The sequence below is a fragment of the Ovis aries genome, chromosome 13 (genome assembly GCF_016772045.2).
Source record: "Ovis aries strain OAR_USU_Benz2616 breed Rambouillet chromosome 13, ARS-UI_Ramb_v3.0, whole genome shotgun sequence".
NCBI classification, from domain to species: Eukaryota; Metazoa; Chordata; class Mammalia; order Artiodactyla; family Bovidae; genus Ovis; species Ovis aries.
In genome coordinates, this window is record NC_056066.1 from 43045727 (window position 1) to 43067918 (window position 22192).

General features: G+C 39.6%; 1 protein-coding gene and 1 pseudogene; both read left to right on the forward strand.

The window, feature by feature from the left end:
* The window catches only part of LOC101107543 (dihydrodiol dehydrogenase 3-like), a 37659-nt pseudogene extending 29140 nt beyond the window's left edge, over positions 1 to 8519 (forward strand).
* Positions 1 to 22192, forward strand: part of LOC121815985 (dihydrodiol dehydrogenase 3-like) — a 96251-nt gene that overhangs the window by 53551 nt on the left and 20508 nt on the right.

Below are 22192 nucleotides of genomic sequence, written 5' to 3' on the forward strand. Positions count from 1 at the left end.
TGAAGACATTGCTTACATAGATAAAATCAGTTTGCAAATATTAGTATCTAGAAAGTTGTAAAGATACCTCATGGAGGTTTAATTCCTGGGAGCCTGGCTAACTATGGAGAAATTATTTTGTGACATCTATAAAATGACTGCTTCCATTCCAGCCAGGGGAGGACATTTTGCCAACAGATGAAAATGGAAAACTAGTATTTGACTCAGAGGATTTCTGTCACACATGGGAGGTGGGTATGGGGAGGAGAGAGACCAGAGGAGGAGCCAGGACTGTGGGAACCTCTTTCATTTCTCCCACCTGTGAATATGGGCTGTGGACCATCAGACCAAGCAGTCCATAAAGTCTAAGGGCTGTGATGCTGGGTTGTCGGGAGGAAACCATTGCTGAAATGTTCCAGAGAGGAAAGGAGGAGGAGATGTATGGGAAAGTGCAGACAGGCATCTCTTTCCTTCCATGTGATATGTCTTCTCCAGGGTTCAAAGAGATGATAATTCTTTTTGTATAATGTCTTCCCCTGTTTTCTTCTTGATAATCAATGTTAATTCTTGATGGATGACACTTTTTACAGATTTTTTTTTTCAGCTTTTATTCTTGTTCTATTGCCCATTCTAAGTGACTGTTCACCACCCCTCCCTCCCAGGCACTGGAGAAGTGTAAGGATGAGCAGCTCGGCTCATCTCCCTCCTGCTCTTCAGAACCTCCTTCTTGCCCAGGAGCCAGATGTCTGTCTGTCCTCCTCTCCTGTTCATCCTACATTTGTGGACAGAAGTTTCTAGAGAGTAGAGCCCCTGTCTGGATGGTGTGAATAGAAACCATAATGGTATCTCTGTCTGATAAATTTGGATGGAAAAAGTGCAGAGGGCTTCCTGGTAAATCGTGAATAGAATCCAGAAGTAGAGGGAGGAAGCATTTCCCTGAGATGATAGCATGACCAGTTCGGAGGTTGAAAGTGTCCTGGAGCAAGCTTTGTACAGGAAGGAAAACCATGAAAACATGGAATCAGAGGTAAATTAATAAAGAGTTAAATCAGTTGCGATGGGTATTAAGGGTTTGTGTGGGGTTCTGATGCTGAATCCTAAATCTTGGTGTCACAGCGTTTATAAGTCATTAGCAGGGAACACAGTTCAGAAAATTGTACTGGACATTATGAAAATCATCCAGGTTAGAGGGTGAAGTTAAAAGCTCATGGTGATGCTAACAGTCTATGAAATATTTATTCATGAATGTCTACTCAAATGTACTTTCCATCTTTTGATTAGTCAGTCTTGGACTGGTTCTCCCATCTATGTCCATCATAAGTTAACACTTTCTCTGTTGATGTTAATATTTCCAGTTTACATTTAATGTTATAGTTTTTCCTTTATCATTTTTTTAAACTTTTTGTCTCCCTCTGTCATATTAGTATTATGTTTCCATAATATCTGACACTCTTCTCTATTGGTTTTCTACAGGTGGAATGTCACCCTTATCTCAATCAGAGGAAACTGTTGGATTTCTGCAAGTCACATGATATTGTTTTTGCTGCCTATAGTGCTCTGGGATCCCAAAGAGTAAAAGGATGGTACTGAACTATAATGAAAAAAACAGGGAATTTATGTAAAATTCAATTTTTGATGAGATAGTTTAAATCATACAATACTCAGATAACTCTCATAGGCAAAGGGAAGAGAGCAGAGTAATGGAATGAATTCTTCTCTTTTATCTTCCCATCACTGAGCCAATTTTTCTAGATTGTATTAGCTTGTCGACTCATGAATAACAAATGTCTGCATTAAAATCTATATATGATCCCCCAGTTGAGACAGGGACACAAGCTTTACCTAATAGGTCATGATTTACCTATTAACTAATGAACACATTTTGAAAAATATGTGTTTCATTTCTTTGTGTTGATTTTATATCCTGCAACTTTGCTATATTCATTGATTAGTTCTAGTAATTTTCTGGTGGAGTCTTTAGTGTTTTCTATGTAGAGGGTCATGTCATCTGCAAACAGTGAGAGTTTTACTTCTTCTTTTCAAATCTGGATTCCTTTTATTTCTTTTTATGCTCTGATTGCTGTGACCAAAACTTCCAAAACTATGTTGAATAGTAGTGGTGAAAGTGGGCACCCTTGTCTTGATCCTGACTTTAGGGGAAATGCTTTCAATTTTTCACCATTGAGGATAATGTTTGCTGTGGGTTTGTCATATATAGCTTTTATTATGTTGAGGTATGTTCCTTCTATTCCTGCTTTCTGGAGAGGTTTTTTTTTTTATTATCATAAATGGATGTTGAATTTTGTCAAAGGCTTTCTCTGCATCTATTCAGATAATCATATGGCTTTTATTTTTCAATTTGTTGATGAGGTGAATTACATTGATTGATTTGCAGATATTGAAGAATCCTTGCATCCCTGGGATAAAGCCCACTTGGTCATGATGTATGATCTTTTTAATGTGTTGTTGGATTCTGATTGCTAGAATTTTGTTAAGGACTTTTGCATCTATGTTCATCAGTGATATTGGCCTGTAGTTTTCTTTTTTTTGTGGCATCTTTGTCAGGTTCTGGTATTAGGGTGATGGTGGCCTCATAGAATGAGTTTGGAAGTTTACCTTCCTCTGGAATTTTCTGTAAGAGTTTGAGTAAGATAGGTATTAGCTTTTCTCTAAATTTTTGGTAGAATTCAGCTGTGAAGCCGTCTGGTGCTGGGATTTTGTTTGCTGGAATATTTCTGATTACAGTTTCAATTTCCATGCTTGTGATGAGTCTGTTAAGATTTTCTATTTCTTCCTGGTTCAGTTTTGGAAAGTTGTACTTTTCCTATACACTAATAATGAGAATATATATTTTTGGGCTCCAAAATCACTGCAGATGGTGATTGCAGCCATGAAATTAAAAGACGCTCACTCCTTGGAAGAAAAGTTGTGACCAAACTAGATAGCATATTCAAAAGCAGAGACATTACTTTGCCAACAAAGGTCCGACTAGTCAAGGCTATGGTTTTTCCAGTGGTAATGTATGGATGTGAGAGTTGGACTGTGAAGAAAGCTGAGCGCCAAAGAATTGATGCTTTGAACTGTGGTGTTGGAGAAGACTCTTGAGAGTCCCTTGGACTGCAAGGAGATCCAACCAGTCCATTCTGAAGGAGATCAGCCCTGGGATTTCTTTGAAGGGAATGATGCTGAAGCTGAAACTCCAGTACTTTGGCCACCTCATGCAAAGAGTTGACTCATTGGAAAAGACTGTGATGCTGGGAGGGATTGGGGGCAGGAGGAGAAGGGGATGACCCAGGATGAGATGGCTGGATGGCATCACGGACTCGATGGATGTGACTCTGAGTGAACTCTGGGAGTTGGTGATGGACAGGGAGGCCTGGCGTGCCGCAATTCATGGGGTCGCAAAGGATCAGACACGACTGAGTGACTGAACTGAACTGAACTGAATAATGAGAAAATAGAAAGAGAAATTAAGGAAACAAATCCATTCACCATTGCAATGAAAAGAATAAAATACTTGGGAATATATTTACCTAAAGAAACAAAAGACCTATATATAGAAAACTATAAAACACTGGTGAAAGAAATCGAAGAGGACACTAATAGATGGAGAAATATACCGCGTTCATGGATCAGAAGAATCAATATAGTGAGAATGAGTATACTACCCAAAGCAATTTATAGATTCACCATAATCCCTATCAAGCTACCAACGGTATTTTTCACAGAACTAGAACAAATAATTTCACAATTTGTGTGGAAATACAAAAACCTCAAATAGCCAAAGCAATCTTGAGAAAGAAGAGTGGAACTGGAAGAATCAACCTGCCTGACTTCAGGCTCTACTACAAAGCCACAGTCATCAAGACAGTATGGTACTGGCACAGACAGAAATATAGATCAATGGAACTAAATAGAAAGCCCAGAGATAAATCCACGCACCTATGGACATCTTTTTTTTTTTTTTTAAAGGAGGCAAGAATATACAATGGAGAAAAGACAATCACTTTAACAAGTGGTGCTGGGAAAACTGGTCAACCACTTGTAAAAGAATGAAACTAGAACACTTTCTAACACCATACACAAAAATAAACTCAAAATGGATTAAAGATTCAAATGTAAGACCAGAAACTATAAAACTCCTAGAGGAGAATATAGGCAAAACACTCTCTGACATAATTCACAGCAGGATCCTCTATGACCCACCTCCCAGAATATTGGCAATAAAAGCAAACATAAACAAATGGGACCTAATTAAACTTAAAAGCTTCTGCACAACAAAGGAAACTATAAGCAAGGTGAAAAGACAGCCTTCAGAATGGGAGAAAATAATAGCAACTGAAACAACTGACAAAGAATTAATCTCAAAAATATACAAGCAACTCCTGCAGTTCAATTCCAGAAAAATAAACAACCCAATCAAAAAATGAGCCAAAGAACTAAATATACATTTCTCCAAAGAAGACATACAGATAGCTAACAAACACATGAAAAGATGCTCAACATCACTCATTATGAGAGAAATGCAAATCAAAAAACCACAATGAGGTGGCATTTCACACCAGTCAGAATGGCTGCAATCCAAAATCCTCTACAAGCAATAAATGCTGGAGAGGGTGTGGAGAAAAGGGAACTCTCTTATACTGTTGGTGGGAATGCAAACTAGTACAGCCACTATAGAGAACAGTGTGGTGATTCCTTAAAAAACTGGAAATAGAACTGCCATACGACCCAGCAATCCCACTGCTGGGCATACACACTGAGGAAATCAGAATCGAAAGAGACACATGTACCCCAATTTTCATCTCAGCACTATCTATAATAGCCAGGACACGGAAGCAACCTAGATGTCCATCAGCAGATGAGTGGATAAGAAAGCTGTGGTACATATACACAATGGAGTATTAGCTATTAAAAAGAATACATTTGAATCAGTTCTAATGAGATGGATGAAACTGGAGCCTATTATACAGAGTGAAGTAAGCCAGAGAGAAAAACACCAATACAGTATACTAATGCATATATATGGAATTTAGAAAGATGGTAATGATAACCCTGTATGAAAGACAGCAAAAGAGACACAGATGTATAGAACAGGCTTTTGGACTCTGTGGGAGAGGGAGAGGGTGGGATGGTTTGGGAGAATAGCATTTAACATGTATAATAACATATGTGAAACGAATTGCCATTCCAGGCTCAATGCATGATACAGGATGCTCAGGGCTGGTGCACTGGGATGACCTAGAGGGATGGTATGAGGAGGAAGGTGGGAGGGGGTTTCAGGATGGGGAACACGTGTACACCCGTGGTGGATTCATGTTGATGTATGGCAAAACCAATACAATATTGTAAAGTAATTAGCCACCAATTAAAATAAATAAATTTATATTAAAAAATAGAATAAAATAAATTAATTTAAAAAATTCACAAAGCATCTTAAAAGGAAATATGTGTTTCTAGACTCACTTACCTTATGTCTAAAGTTGAGATAATAATATATAACTCCTAGGTCTATCATGATAGAAAAGAAATTCAACTTGAACCATTTTTGTAAGCATCTATAGTAGAATAATGATGAAATAAATGTCTCTTATTTTGAGGCATCTCAATTTTTACCAATACCTTAGAAAAAGTGAAATTTACAAACTATTTTTGGTCTTTTCCTTCAGTTTCTCTTTTCATGTCTTTGATTGTAGAAGAAAAAACACCCCCTGAAAATTAAGGGGAAAATCCATGAGTTTGGCCGTCTTGGTCTCAACTCAATAGTGCCTCTGAATTACCTGTAGAGCTCTGTAAACACAGATTGGGAAGTGACACAGTTGAAGTTCTAATTCAGTTTGTCTTCAGCTCAGCCATGGAATTTGTATTTCTAACCAGATCCCAGGTGATACTGATGATGCTGGTCCATGAACCACACTTTGAGAAGCAGTGGTCTAGAGTGAACCTCTTGGTCTGTTTGGGAAATCTACTCACAAACTGAGTACCTAGTCTCAGCTTCTCAGCATTTCTGAATTTCCTTCCAGGGTGAACCTGAACCACCCTATTCTCTTGGAGAACCCAGTTCTCTCTGCCATTGCCCCAAAGCATAAGAAAACCCCAGCTCTGGTTGCCCTTCACTACCAGATACAGCATGGGATTGTTGTACTGGCCAAAGGTAACAAGAAGTGGATCAAGGAGAATATACAGGTGATGAGTGAGACTGTGGGGAGAGGGTTCCCAAGGAATATCCTTCATGAGGTTATTCTTTTTCTGACTCTCAGACTGTCTTTGGACCAAGATGAGTTACCTGTTCTTTCCCTGAGCATGAATGCCTTGTGTGTATTCCTGGTAGTTTTCTCCTCCTGCTGTGGCAACAGGAGAGGCATCATGTCTGGAGAGGGTCACAGTTGGACAGATAATGGAGGTTTTAGTTTGAGCATTACATTTGCAATGTATTCTGCCACTTCATGCAAATGATGTTTTGTTTTCTTTGTTCTCAATTGATGCAATTGAATTATTTGATTTTTTTTAAGAACGTTTGAACTGCTCTAACAAAACACCACATATTGAGTGCCTGAGAAAAAGTTTAAATTTGTTTCTCACAATTCTGAAGCTGGAGATTTGAGTTCAGGGTGCCCATGTGGTCAGGTGAGGGTGCTGCTACCAGTCGCAGGCTTCTTTTTGTATCTTAACATGGTGGAGGGGGCAATAGAGCTCTCCCAAATATCTTCTATGAATATATTGTTTAAATCTCATTCATGAGGGCTCCATCATCATTACCTAATCGCCTCTCAAAAATTTCATTTCTAACACCATCAACATGTGAATATGAGGGCAGAAAAATTATGGCAGTGATCTTTAACCTCCAAACCATTGTGTTTTTAGTTTGCATTTCACTGAATTCTAATAAGGTTTCATTTTCATATATTTAATCTTCTTGAGTTTCTGTCTTTGTGAAAGTTCTTCAATAGTTTGTCCATTTTTGCTAGGTTGTATTTTGTTTTCATGTAGAAGACGATTATTGTACCTTTAGCCATAGCTGTACAGGAAACTCCTCAGTTTCAGGATTTAATTCAGAGATCATTTATGTGTCTCTTGCTTCTGTGGTTTGACAGTCAGCCTTCACTCAGCTAAGCTGTTGTCCTCTTGGCTGGGTTCTTTTATGAATTTGAAGTTCGGCTCAGAGCAGCTTGGTAGTTCTGCTTTAGCAGGTGGATATGGCTCTTGTCAGATGGGCCTTCATGTTTCTCTGTATAGTTTTTCATGAATATTTGGCTTGACTGTACCAACTAACCTAGTCTTCATTTCAGCACAGGGCTATGACCCCAAGTCAGTGATTAGGGAAAAAGTCCTCTTCCTGTCTGGGCTCAGATCTGGCTTACCACTTCTGGGAAATATCACTATTCAATGCAGGTTACAGGTCAGGCCAAGTCAAGGGGAAGGGAAATTTTCCCCTGATCACTTGTTTCCATGTTTCCATTTAAATTTGGTTCTGTAATCTAGCTGGAACTGATTATCTAAGATAATATGAAAATGGATACATATATATTTATGTATATTTAAACATAAATCTAAGGTTCCATATTTCCTCACAGATTTTCATTGTCAGCTCAGTCACATATCAAGTTTTCATAAATACATTTTGGTGCCTCTCTTCTATTTAAATATTCAGTTTTCTGCACTGTGTTCTTAAAGTCAAAAATCAGTCTTGCTTTTCAGAATGGTAATTTTTTATTTTTTAAGAATGTCCTGACTGCTTTTGATTAGCTCTCTTTTATTTAAAATTTAGTATCACTTTACCAACTTCCAGGAAATAATACATGCTCAAGTCTTTGGTTCATGTTGCAATGAAACACTAGAACACTTTGGAGAAAATGAATTTCTTTACAAAATTGAGCTTGCAATTTCATGATTATGATGTGAATTTTTAATTATTAAATTGTTCTTTAATGTTTTAACAATTCAATTACTTTCTGCACAAAAGCATTTACATAAATTTTTAGTTAGGTTCAATCATAGATAATGAGTAGTTTGATATCAGATTCCTGAACAGGTTTTCATGGAGGAGCTTCCTTCCCACACTGCTTCAGCTGAATGCTGTCACCCTTAGAGTGTGTTGGGGAGAAGCAATCAGTCTAATGTTAGCTCAGGTTCAATATGGAGTCAGGAGTGTCCAAAGGCAATGTGTTTGGAAAAAGAAGATTTTAGTTTGTTTTTTGTCACATGTGATTCACTTAGAAAGATAAGGGACTGATGCACTGTAAAGTTTGTGAGGTGGACAGAGAAGGAGAAGGTGTGGGAAGGAGAGGTGAGAACTCAGCAGAGGGTCCCAGGCTTGTTCACCTGGAAGCTGAGGACAGATACAGCTTCCTTGTCCCCTCCTCTTATCTCCATCCAGCTGGAAAATCCTCCAGTCCCCAGGGGGAGGCCAGCTTCTTGGGGGAGAGGTTAATGTAATTCTTCCTTCATTCCAGGTGTTTCATTTAGAGCTGACTCCAGAAGACATGAAAACAATCAATGGCCTCAATAGAAATATAAGATATAATGAGATACTATTGTAAGTGACTTGCAGATATTTCACATGTACACTGTTTTCTGTAGCAGGCAGGTCAACAGGGGAGTTATGCTTTTCACAAGCTTAATTCTGGAAAGACAGTCCTGATTTCCAGTGTAGGAATAAACCAGGGGCTTCCTGTAGACCTCAGACCAGGGGCTTGATCTCTGGTCTCGATCTCTTCCTCCAGGGCTCGATCTCTGACCAACAGAAATGTGACTGGGTCCCAGGAAAGCCCAGGAAAGAGTGGCCATTGTCCAGGATGGCCAGAGCGGACATTGTGGTGAATTCACTACTTTGTGCCCTTAATCCTTGGGCTTGCTGTACCTGCTCTTTGGGTGGAGGGACCCAGAAAATACAAAGGGCACGGTGCCTGTAGCTCACTATTCCTTCAGGTACCTGTGAAGATGTTTTATCTTTAATTCTTTTTGCATCAGGGAAAATGATTATGTTAATAATAACTATATAATAATGAATCCATCATGCATTACATTCATGTTTTGTTGTTGTTCAGTTGTGAAGTCTGACTCTTTTTCAACCCCAAAAGAGGTAGCCTACCAGGCTCTTCTATCCATGGGATTTCCCAGGCATTTCCCTCTCTAAGGGATCTTCCCACCCCAAGGGTTGAACCCATGTCTCCTGCATGGGCAGTGTGATCCTTTACCACTGAACAACCTGGGAAGCCCACGTTGATGTTTGCCCACGTACAGTTGTAAAATGTCATGTTAATGTTTTTCTGGAGGGGATCCAGGCAGGCCAATGTGCATCAGTGCTCAGAAGTCACAGGGGACCTACCTCCACCCCTTTCCTGAAGTGTCTGGTGTGTTTTCTCCCTAATGGGCATTTCTTCTCCAAGACATTACCCGTTTATTTCCGATTGATCTTTTCTATGGTCTTTTTCCCCCTATTCCAACTCCCATTTTCTCATCCTTATAATTTTAAAAAACTGAATTACAAGTAGGTCATTAACTTAACTGACTCTCCAGTGAGTGACTTCTGTGTTGTTAGCAGGACATGCCCAGGTAAGATCGGCTGGGTGTCCCCTTTCTTCAGTCAACACTCACCCCACTGTAGCTTCTGTCAATCAGGAATACATCCCTTTGGAAGCCCCTATCACCTGGACTTTGACTTAGTCACTAACATGTGACTCCAGCTGCCTAATTACTGACGAAGATCAGGACTGAAGAGACAAAATAGAAATTTAGAAGGGAGTTTAGAGAGAAAAGAATACAAATTATTTGTAAAATAAAGATTTAGTTTTTTAGATTAGTTTTTTTAGTTTTTGTAATACTGAAGATATAGTTTCAGCGGAAAATCTCATAACTCTCCCAGTTGTCGCAAAGCTGTATCTTGATTCTAAGAAAAGATATGATACATGAAAAAAACGCGGAAAGTTCCTCTTCTGTACTCAATGGCTTTTAAGTTTTCAAAGGCTTTTTAATTCTATGTTCTCCTTCATTAGGCTATTAATGCCTAGACTTACATATCTTTGTGGGTGCAACTCAATAGCATAGCTCCTGGAACATGGAATCACAAAAAGTGCACTTTATAATGAATTGAATTGAAAAGGACACATTAGAATGAAAAGTACAAACATGGAAAAAAGGAAAACAGCACTAAAATTAATTGCTGAATAACCAGTGTTTTAATACATTATAAAGTAAGAAAATAATGATCCCACTTTGAGCTGTATGATTATTGAGGTGTGCATGGTATCTCTTCAACAGATGAGAAACTCTTTAATGGAGACACCCTGTATTTTTGGGTTCTCAGTATCTGCTTATCCATGGATGTGTGAAAAAGAGCAGCTAATTTGTTCACTGTGACCCTTCTCATCATCTAGGGACAGAATTTCCATCTGTGTCTGAAATGACCTCCATACTTAGTCCTATGAATGTGCCCTCTTATTAATTGTAACCTGAGCCAAACTACCTGTCACTGTGGAATGAATATTACATATAAATGTTGGCATTGGATGTACAGGTGCCATGTGCACATGGAGCAGACTCCTGTTGTGTGCTTGTCAGGGGAGAAGGAGGAACGTGTTTGTAAATTTAGAGTTCAGCCCACTTTATACTTGGTGTAGGTGCTTAAATGAAGTTTCTGAAATTTTGAAAGCTTGCTTTTCATTTTAAAACATTTAACATGTTTTGAAACAATAAAGACTTCAAAGTAAGAATACTTCTTTTTCTGATAATTAAAATAAACATACAATTTACAGAAAGTTAGGAAATAGAGGCAAAGGATTGAAAATAAAAATACGCTGTGATTAATCATTTTAATAATACTTTGGTGCACTTTCCTATACAAATGTGTGTGCATGTTTATTTACAAAGAGAAGGAATCTTCAAACTACAGGTTGTATACTTATTTTTTAACTGAGCATAATTACCTTGGTATGTTAAGAATATGATTTTAAAAATCCAGCATTATATTAGCTTACTGTAAAGCAGGAAATCTTATTCATTTATTTAATTTCTTATTCATTTGCCTAGAAATTGTTTTATCAATAAATATAAATTAAAATGAGCCAATACTCTAGTGGAGGCTGAGGCTGTGAACAAAATTAGGATTATTAAGCTGTTAAAAATGGGTAAATTCCTGTTGGAGATAATTCTACACAGTCTCTCCTATTTTTGCACATCTCTTAGGCAGAGACACCAACTACCCTTCATCCCACACAACTTTTCATTTGTGCAAGAAACAGTTTTGCAACATGGTAATAGTGCTCCATGCATTTCTCTGGAACAGTAAATGATAAGTCCAGGAAGGAACAGAGTTCATGAAACATTTAAGGGCCAGCAAGTTGGCTGATGTGGGTGGAGTTTAGTGAGGTGGGGAGACAGGAGCTGAAGACAAGTCAGAGAGCTGGTGGGGCAGGGCGTCCTTGTCACATAGGCTTTTAAAGGACTTTACTCTGTGAGAAATGGAAAATGATATTTTGGGTTTTGAGCACAATAGACATGAGCTGACATTTTTTTTTTTTTTTTAAAGTCACTTTGGTTGTTATGTTGAGAAGAAAAAGAGGGAAAAGAGCCCTCTTTTAGGACTCTACAGGAATTTAGATGAGATGTGATGTTGGTTTGGACCACAGAATGAACAGTAAAAGTGATCAGAGTTGTTATAAGAAGGATATATTTTAAGGGCAGCATCCGCTAGACTTTCTAACATATTGGACATACGGTGAAAGTCAAAGGGAATAAAAGTTGACTCCAGGTGTTTGTAGTTAAGGGACAGGAGATGGAGATGCAGTTTTCTCAGATGGAGACAATGTGGGGAGTACATTTTTGTGGGGAGATTAGTTCAATTTTAGGCATGTATATTTGAGGTGCCTTTAGGTACTCAAAAGTGAAGGTATATGAATACAGTTGGACATAGAAGTCTACTAGAGAAAAGGTTTAGATAAAATATTTATATTCATGATTTGTCAAATTTAGTTGCTACCTAAAGCCATGAAAGTAGAAAATCAGAGATATTTTATTATACAATGAGTGTAGACAGGGAAGTCAAGCTTCATGAAGATCCAGCATTAAGAAGATTTTTTTTTCTTTTTTGTTTCTAAACGGAAGAACCAGTAAAAGAGGCTGAGAAGAAGAGGCTAGTGAGATGGGAGGGACAGTTCTTAGACAGCACATGAAGTAAATGATTGGAGGAGAAAAGAGTCTAATGCTTCAAAGGGGGCAAGTAAGAAAAGGGTGAAAACTGACCATTGGATTTCACAGTTAACCTTGGCAAAGTCAATGGAAACTTTGATAGAGTGGTGAAGGCAAACTCCGAGTAGAGTGGGCCCAAGAAATGGTGGAAAGAGATCAATGATAGACAGAGTATGCACAGTTTTCAAAGACTTTGCTGTAATGAGTACCATGGTATTGGGCAATTGCTGAAGAAACTGGACAAGGCTCCCAGTTGGGGGAGATGACCACCTGGCTCTGAGGTCAGAGGGACAATCCAGCAGAGGCGAAAACCTATGATGCAGCAGACGGGGGTAGGTTGACTTGAACCACATCTGTATTACTTAATTCTGCTGCTCCAACAAATGGCCAAAAATTTTGTGGATTGACACACCAATTTGTAATTTTACATTGTGGAGGTCAGAAATTTGAAATCAATGGGCTGAAATCAAAGGCCAGCAGGCCTGCATTCTTTTCTGGAACTTGTAGGGAGAAACCTATTTTGTCACCTTTTGCAGCCCCTAGAGAACAGGTCTTGTGTTGTTGGAAGAGGGTGTGTGCTATGACTAGAGTGTTCTCGTGACAGAACTCGGTTAGCCTTGGCCCTGCGTTGTTTGTGCTCCAAGGCCAACCTTGCCTGTTACTCCAGGTATCTCTTGACTTCCTACTTTTGGATTCCAGCTCCCTATGGTGAAAAGGACACCTCTTTTTTTGGTTAGTTCTAGAAGGTCTTGTAGGTCTTCATAGAACCTTTCAACTTTAGCTTCTTCAGAATTTGTGGTTGGGGCATAGAATTCCATTACTGTGATGTTGAATGATTTCCCTTGAAAGTGAACCAAGATCATTCTATCATTTTTGAGACTGTACCCAAGTACTGCATTTTGGAATCTTTAATTGACTATGAGGGCTTCTTCTTTTATTCTAAGGGATTCTTGCCCACAGCAGTAGATATAATGGTCATCTGAATTAAATTTGCCCATTTCTGTCCATTTTAGTTCACTGATTCCTACAATGTCTGTGTTTCTTCTTGCAATCTCCTGTTTGTCCACACCCAGTTTATCTGGATTAGAGACCTAACGCTCCAGGTTCCTATGCAATATTATTCTTTAGAGCATCAGACTTTACTTTCACCAACAGATACTTCTACACCTGGGCATTAATTCTGCTTTGGCACAGCCTCTTCATTTTTTCTGGTGCTATTTCTCCCTCTTCCCTAGTAGCACATTAGGCACCTACTGACCTGGGGAGTTCATCCTTTAGTGTCATATCTTTTTGGCCTTTTCATTCTATTCATGGTGTTCTCACAGCAAGAATGTTAAGTAGTTTTCCATTGCCTTCTCTAGTGAACCACATTTTGTCGAAACTCTCCACAATGACTCGTCCATCTTGGGTGGCCCTGTATGGCATGACTCATAGTTTCATTAATTGCAGGAAACTGTGATCCCATGTGATCATTTTGGTTAGTTTTCTGTGATTGTGGTTTTCATTCTGAGGGCCATAGGACTTAAATTCTTGCTCTCCCTCTGCCATGTGATGGATGAAGATAAGAGGCTTTGCAAGTTTCCTGATGGGAGGGACTGATTGTGGGGAAAACTGAGTCTTACTCTGGTAGGCAGTGTCATGCTCAGTAAATCTTTTATCCAATTTTCTGCTGATAGGTGGGTCTGTATTCCTTCCCTGTAGTAGGAAAGTCGCTAGGCCATTCACATATGACCTAAATAAAATCCCTTATGATGATATAATGGAAGTGTTTCATAGATTCAAGGGATTACATTGATAGAGTGCCTGAACACTATAGATGAGGCTTGTAACACTGTACAGGAGGTGGTGACCAAACCATCCCCAGGAAGAAGAAATGCAAGAAGGCAAAATGGTTGTCTGAGGAGACCTTGAAAATAGCTGAAGAAAAAGGAGAAGGGAAAGGCAAAGGAGTAAGGGAAGATACACTCAACGGAGTGAAGAGTTCCGAGGAATAGCGAGGAGTGATAAGAAAGACTTCTTAAGTGAACAATGCAAAGAAATAGACTATAGCAATAGAATGGGAAAGATTAAATGTTTCTTCAAGAAAATTAGAGATACCAAGGAAATTTTTCATGTAAAGATGAGGAAAATAAAGGAAAAAAATGATAAGGACCTAATAAAAGCAGAGGAGATTAAAAAGAGGTGCAAGAATACACCAAAGAACTGTACAAAAAAGGTCTTTATGACATGGATAACCACAATAGTGTGGTCACTTACCTCTAGCCAGAATCCTGGAGTGTGAAGTCTAGTCAGCCTTAGGAAGCATCACTATGAACAAAGTTAGTGGACATGATGGAATTCTAGCTGAGCTATTTCAAATCCTAAAAGATGATGCTGTTAAAGTGCTGCACTTAATATGCCAGCAAATTTGGAAAGCAAAGCAGTGGCCACAAGACTGGAAAAAGTCAGTTTTTATTCCAGTCACACAAAAAGGGCAATGCCAAAGTATGTGCATATTACTGAAAATTTCACTCATTTCAAATGCTAGCAATGTAATGCTCAAAATCCTTTAAGCTAGACTTTAGCAGTATGTGAACCAATAACTTTTTCAAGCTGGATTTGGAAAATGTGGAGGAAGCAATGATCAAATTGCCAATATCTCTTGGGTCATAGAGAAAGCAAGGGAATTCCATAAAAACATCTACTTCTGCTTCCATGACTACTTTAAAGTCTTTGTGTGGATCACAACAAACTGTGGAAAATTCTTAAAGAGATGAGAATAACAGAAAACCTTACCTGCCTCCTGAGAAACCTGTATTCAGGTCAGGAAGCAACAGTTAGAACCAGACATGGAACAATGAACTGGTTCAATTGTAAAAGGAGTGTGTCAAGGCTGTTTATCGTCACCCTGCATATTTGACTTATATGTGGAGTACATCAAGCTAAGTACAGGGTTGGATGAATCACAAGCTGGAATCAAGACTGCTGGGAGAAATATCAATAATCTCAATTATGCAGATGACTCCACCTTTCTGGCAGAAAGCAAAGAGGACTTAAGAGCCTCCTGATGAAGGTGGCAGAGGACAGTGAAAAGCCTGGCTTAAGCATGGCTAAGTCACTTCAGTCATGTCTGACTCTTGCAACCCTATGGACTGTAGCCAGCCAGGCTCCATTGTCCATGGGATTCTCTGAGCAAGGATACTGGAGTGGATTGCCATGCCTTCCTTCAGGGAATCTTCCTGACCCAGGTGTAGAGTCCATGCCACTTATGTCTCCTGCATTGGCAGGCAGGTTCTTTACCACTAGTGCCACCAGGAAGCCTATCCAGTCCCATTGCTTTATGGCAAATAGATAGGGGAAAAATGGAAACAGTGACAGACTTTATTTTCCTGGGCTCAAAAGTCACTGTGAACCATGACTGCAGCTAGGAAATTAAGACACTTGTTCCTTGAAAAAAAAAAAATCTGACAAACCTAGACAATGTATTAAAATTGTATTAAAATGTATCAAAAGCAGAGACATCACTTTTCCTACCAAGGTCCATATAGTCAAAGTTATGTTTTTTACAGTAGTCATGTATGAATGTGAGAGTGGAACCATAAAGAAGGCTGAGTGCCGCAGAATTGATGCTTTTGAACTGTGGTTCTGGAGAAGACTCTTAGTCCGTTCAACAGCAAGGAGAACAAACCAGTCAATCCTAAAAGAAAACAACCCTGATTATTCATTGGAAGGACTGATGCTGAAGCTCCAATATTTTGCCCCCTGATGCAAAGAGCTGACTCATTGGGAAAAGATCCTGATGCTGGGGAAGATTGAGGGCAGGAGGAGAAGGCCATGACAGAGGATGAGCTGGTTTGATGGCATCACTGATTCAATGGACATGAGTTTGAGCAAACCCGGGGAGATAGTGAAGGACAGGGGTCTTTGTGTGCTGTAGTCCATGGGGTGCAGAGTCATATGCGACTATGTCACTGTACAACAAGAAAACACTTCATTTTTTGTCTTGGAGACTCTTCTGCCGTCTTCAGAGACAGTGAATAGTGTCTTGGATTCTCTTATCTAATGCTCCTATCTTCCCACCTTCTCTGGGACTACAACCCTCCCAACTCCCATGTATAAGGACTCTGATTACACCAGAGTGATTCAGGTAATCCAGGAACATCACCCATCTCATGACTTTAATCACCTTTGGTAAATAGTTCCCCAGCCAGTTTCGAAATCTGTGCCCCCTGCAGTGGAAGCACTGGACCACCAGGGAAGTCCCAGGTTCAGAAAATTGTAGCCATAATTTCATTAGATATATTTTCTGCCCCTTTCACCCTCCCTTTTGCTTCTGGAATCCCTACACCGTGAATGTTCAGTTCAGTTCAGTTGCTCAGTCGAGTCCAACTCTTTGCAACCCCATGAATCACAGCATGCCAGGCCTCCTTGTCCATCACCAACTCCCGGAGTTCACTCAGACTCACATCCATCGAGTCAGTGATGCCATCCAGCCATCTCATCCTCGGTTGTCCCCTTCTCCTCCTGCCCCCAATTCCTCCCAGCATCAGTCTTTTCCAATGAGTCAACTCTTCGCATGAGGTGGCCAAAGTTCTGGAGCTTCAGCTTTAGCATCATTCCTTCCAAAGAAATCCCAGGGCTGATCTCCTTCAGAATGGACAGGTTGTATCTCCTTGCGGTCCAAGGGACTCTCAAGAGTCTTCTCCAATACCACAGTTCAAAAACATCAATTCTTCGGCGCTCAGCCTTCTTCACAGTCCAACTCTCACATCCATACATGACCACAGGAAAAACCATAGCCTTGACTAGATGGACCTTAGTCGGCAAAGTAATGTCTCTGCTTTTGAATATGCTATCTAGGTTGGTCATAACTTTTCTTCCAAGGAGTAAGCGTCTTTTAATTTCTGGCTGCAGTCACCATCTGCAGTGACTTTGGAGCCCCCCAGAATGAAGTCTTTTACTGTTTCCATTGTTTCCCCATCTATTTGCCATGAAGGGATGGGACCAGATGCCATGATCTTAGTTTTCTGAATGCTGAGTTTTAAGTCAACATTTTCAGTCTTCTCTTTCACTCTCATCAAGAGGCTCTTTAGTTTTTCTTCCCTTTCTGCCATAAGGGTAGTCTCATCTGTGTATCTGAGGTTATTGATATTTCTCCCAGCAATCTTGGTTCCTGCTTGTGCTTCATCCAGCCTGACATTTCGCATGATGTACTCTGCATAGAAGTTAAATAAATAGGGCGACAATATACAGCCTTGATGTATTGTTTTCCCGACTTGGAAGTAGTCTGTTGTTCCATGTCCAGTTCTAACTGTTGCTTCTTGACCTGCATACAGATTTCTCAGGCGGCAGGTAAGGTGATCTTGCATTCCCATCTCTTTAGGATTTTCCACACTTTGTTGTGATCTACACAGTCAAAGGCTTTGGCATAGTCAATGAAGCAGATGTTTTTCTGGAACTCTCCTGCTTTTTCTATGATCCAGTGGATGTTGGCAATTTGTTCTCTGGTTCCTGTGCCTTTTCTAAATCCAGTCTGAACATCTGGAAGTTCATGGTTCATGTACTGTTGAAGCCTGGCTTGGAGAATTTTGAGTACCACTATGATAGCATGTGAGATGAGTGCAATTGTGCGGTAGGTTGAACATTCTTTGGCATTGTCTTTCGTTGGGATTGGAATGAAAACTGACCTTTCCAGTCTTGTGGCCACTGCTGAGTTTTCCAAATTTGCTGGCATATTGAGTGCAGCACTTTCACAGCATCATCTTTTAAGGTTTGAAATAGCTCAACCTGAACTCCATCACCTCCACTAGCTTTGTTTGTAGTGATGCTTCTTAAGGGCCACTTGACTTCCCATTCCAGGATATCTGGCTCTAGGTGAATGATCACACCTTCATGATTATCTGGTTTGTGAGGATCTTTTTTGTATAGTTCTTCTGTGTATTCTTGCCACCTCTTCTTAGTATCCTCTGCTTCTGTTAGGTTCATACCATTTCTGTCTTTTATTGTGCCCATCTTTGCATGAAATGTTCCCTTGATTTCTCTAATGTTTTGAAGAGTTCTCTAGTCTTTCCTGTTCTATTATTTTAATCTATTTCTTTGCATTGATCATGGAGGAAGGCTTTCTTATCTTTCCTTGCTATTCTTTGAAACTCAATTCAAATGGGTATGTCTTTCCTCTTCTCTTTCGCCTTTAGCTTCTCTTATTTTCTCAGCTATTGTTAAGGCCTCCTCAGACAACCAATAAACTCGTTCCAAATAGGGAAAGGAGTACATCAAGGCTGTATATTGTCACCCTGCTTATTTAACTTATATTCAGAGTACATCATGAGAAATGCTGGTCTGGTTGAAGCACAAGCATCAATCAAGGCTGCTGGGAGAAATATCAATAACCTCAGATATGCAGATGGATGACACCACCCTTATGACAGAAAGGGAAGAAAAACTAAAGAGCCTCTTGATGAAAGTGAAAGAGGAGAGTGAAAAAGTTGGCTTAAAACTCAACATTCAGAAAACTAAGATCATGGCATCTGGTCCCATCACTTCATGGGAAATAGATGGGGAAAGAGTGGAAACAGTGACAAACTTTATATTTTTGGGCTCCAAAATCACTGCAGATGGTGACTGCAGCCATGAAATTAAAAGATGCTTACTCCTTGGAAGGAAAATTATGACCAACCTAGACAGCATATTAAAAAGAAAAGACATTACTTTGCCAACAAAATTCCGTCTCATCAAGGCTATGATTTTTCCAGTAGTCATGTATGCATGTGAGAGTTGGAGTATAAAGAAAGCTGAGCACTGAAGAATTGATGTTTTTGAACTGTGGTGTTGGAGAAGACTCTTGAGAGTCCCTTGGACAGCAAGGAGATCCAACCAGTCCATCCTAAAGATCAATCCTGAATATTCATTGGAAAGACTGATTCTGAAGCTGAAACTCCTATGCTTTGGCCACCTGATGTGAAGTACTGACTCATTTGAAAAGACCCTGATTCTGGGAAAGATTGAAGGCAGGAGGAGAAGGGGATGACAGAGGATGTGATGGTTGGATGACATCACCGACTCAATGAATGTGACTTTGATAAAGCTCCAAGAGTTGGTGATGGACAGGGATGGCTGTCGTGCTGCCGTCCATGGCATTGCAAAGAGTTGGACACAACTGAGTGACTGAACTAACAGACAACCATTTTGCCTCTTTGCATTTCTTTTTCTTGGAGATGGTTGATCACTGCCTCCTGTATGATATCACAAACCTCTGCCCACAGTTCTTCAGGCACTCTGTCTGTCAGATATTATCCCTTAAATCTATTTGTCCCTTCCACTATATAATCGTAAGGGATTTGATTAAGGTCAAATCTGAATGGTCTAGTGGTTTACCCTACTTTCTTCAATATAAGTCTGAATTTGGCAATGAGGAGTTCATGATCTGAGCCATAGTCAGCTCCCAGTCTTTTTTGTGTTGACTGTATAGAGCTTCTCCATCTTTGGCTGCAAAGACTATAATCAATCTGATTTCGGTATTGACCATTGGTGATGTCCATGTGTAGAGTCTTCTTTTGTGTTGTTGGAAGAGAGTGTTTGCTATGACTGGTGCATTCTCTTGAGAAAACTCTGTTAGCCTTTGCCCTGTTTCATTCTGTACTCCAAGGCCAAATTTGCCTGTTACTCCAGGTATCTCTTGACTTCATACTTTTGCATTCCAGTCCCCTATGATGAAAAAGACATCTGTTTTTTTTTTCTTTTTTTTGGTGTTAGTTCTAGAAGGTCTTGTATGTCTTCATAGAACCACTCTGCTTCAGCTTCTTTAGCATTACTGGTTGGGGCATAGATTGGGTTACTGTGATAATGAATGGTTTGCCTTGGAAATGAACAGAGATCATTCTGTCGTTTATGAGATTGGGACCAAGTGCTACATTTCAGACTCTTGTTGGCTATGATGGTTACTCCATTTCTTTGAAGGGATTCTTGGCCACAGTAGTAGATATAATGGTCATCTGAGTTAGATTTACCCTTTCCAGTTCATTTTAGTTCACTGATTCCTAAAATGTCTATGTTCACTATTGCCATTTCCTGTGTGACCACTTCTAATTTACCTTGATTCATGGACATAACATTCCAGGTTCCTATGCAATATTGCTCTTTACAGCATTGGACTTTACTTCCATCACCAGTCACATCCACAACTAGGCGTAATTTTCGCTTTGGCTCCATCTCTTCATTCTTTCTGAAATTATTTCTCCACTCTTCTTCAACAGCATATTGGGCACCTTCTGACCTGGGGAGTGCATCTTTCAATGTCATATCTTCTTACCTTTTCATACTGTTCATGGGGTTCTCAAGGTAAGAATACTGAAGTGGTTTGCCATTCCCTTCTCCAGTGGATCACGTTTTGTCAGAATGCTCCACCATGACCCATCCATCTTGGGTGGCCCTAGATGACATGGCTCATAGTTCTTTAATTAGGCAAGTTTATGTTCCATGTGATCAGTTTGATTAGGTTTCTGTTATTGTGGTTTTCATTCTGTCTGCCCTCTGACAGATAAGGCTAAGAGGCTTATGGAAGCTTTCTGATGGGAGAGACTGACTATGGAGGAAGAGACAGGTTAGTAAATACATAATGAAGTTCCCTATCAGTCTGTTCTGGATTTTACCTAGTTGCATGTTCACTTTGTTGCTATAGATATGTGACTGTTTCCCAGAACTCCTATGAGGTTTTTCAGCTGCCTTCTCTTTCTTTTCTTGTCTTTCCATGGAAGAATTCAGTCCTCCTAGCTCACATGATGTCATTTTGCTGACATCACAGCATATATTAAATTTTATTTGTCTTCACAACATCCCCGTGCATCAGTGTATCACAATTTCCATTACTCTTTGCAAATTTGTTGTATTTAAAATTTTTAAAATAGATGTTTCTTTTATGAATAATGTGCAACATTTAGTAGATAACGTAAAATATGTATCAGTTACATTATGTTCAGTTCAGTCGCTCAGTTGTGTCTAACTCTTTGTGACCCCATGAAATGCAGCACACCAGGCCTGCCTGTCCATCACCAACTCCCAGAGTTCACTCAAACTCATATCCATCGAGTCGGTGATGCCATCCAGCCATCTCATCCTCTGTCGTATCCTTCTCCTGCCCGCAATCCCTCCCAGCATCAGAGTCTTTTCCAATGAGTCAACTCTTTGCATCAGGTGGCCAAACTATTGGAGTTTCAGCTTTAGCATCAGTCCTTCCAATGAATACCCAGGACTGATCTCCTTTAGAACGGACTGGTTGGATCTCTTTGTAGTCCAGGGGATTCTCAAGAGTCTTTTCCAACACCACAGTTCAAAAGCATCAATTCTTCAGCACTTGGCTTTCTTCACAGCCCAACTCTCACAACCCTATGTGACCACTGGAAAAACCATAGCCTTGACTAGATGGACCTTTGTTGGCAAAGTCATGTCTCTGCTTTTGAATATACTATCTAGGTTGGTCATAACTTTCCTTCCAAGGAGTAAGCCTCTTTTAATTTCATGGCTGCAATCACCATCTGCACTGACTTTGGAGCCCCCCAAAATAAAGTCTGACACTGTTTCCATCATGAGAGTACCTAAAAGTTATATAACTAGGTACAAGGTGTAAACATTCATAGTCTCTTTTCACAGTGCACATGGTATCCTAAGGCTGTTAATAATTAACCTCCAATAAGTACTTTGCCAAAATGTCTGGTTATGTATCCTGTTCAGGATTTCACCAGTCAGATCTGCAAGCAAAATAATTTTGCTGGTGGGAAATGTAAAAGGGCAAATCTATTTTCATTTGAAGTTTTGATTCTTTATTAAGGGGTAACATTTTGAAAAAAAAATTTTAAATTATTTTATTATTATTTTTTATACATTCAGGACTTTTTTTAAAATTTAAATTTATTTATTTTAATTGGAGGCTAATTACTTTACAATTTGGTATTGGTTTTGCCATACATCCACATGAATCCACCACGGGTGTACATGTGTTCCCCATCCTGAACCCCCCTCTCACCTCCCTCCCCGTACCATCCCTCTGGGTCAT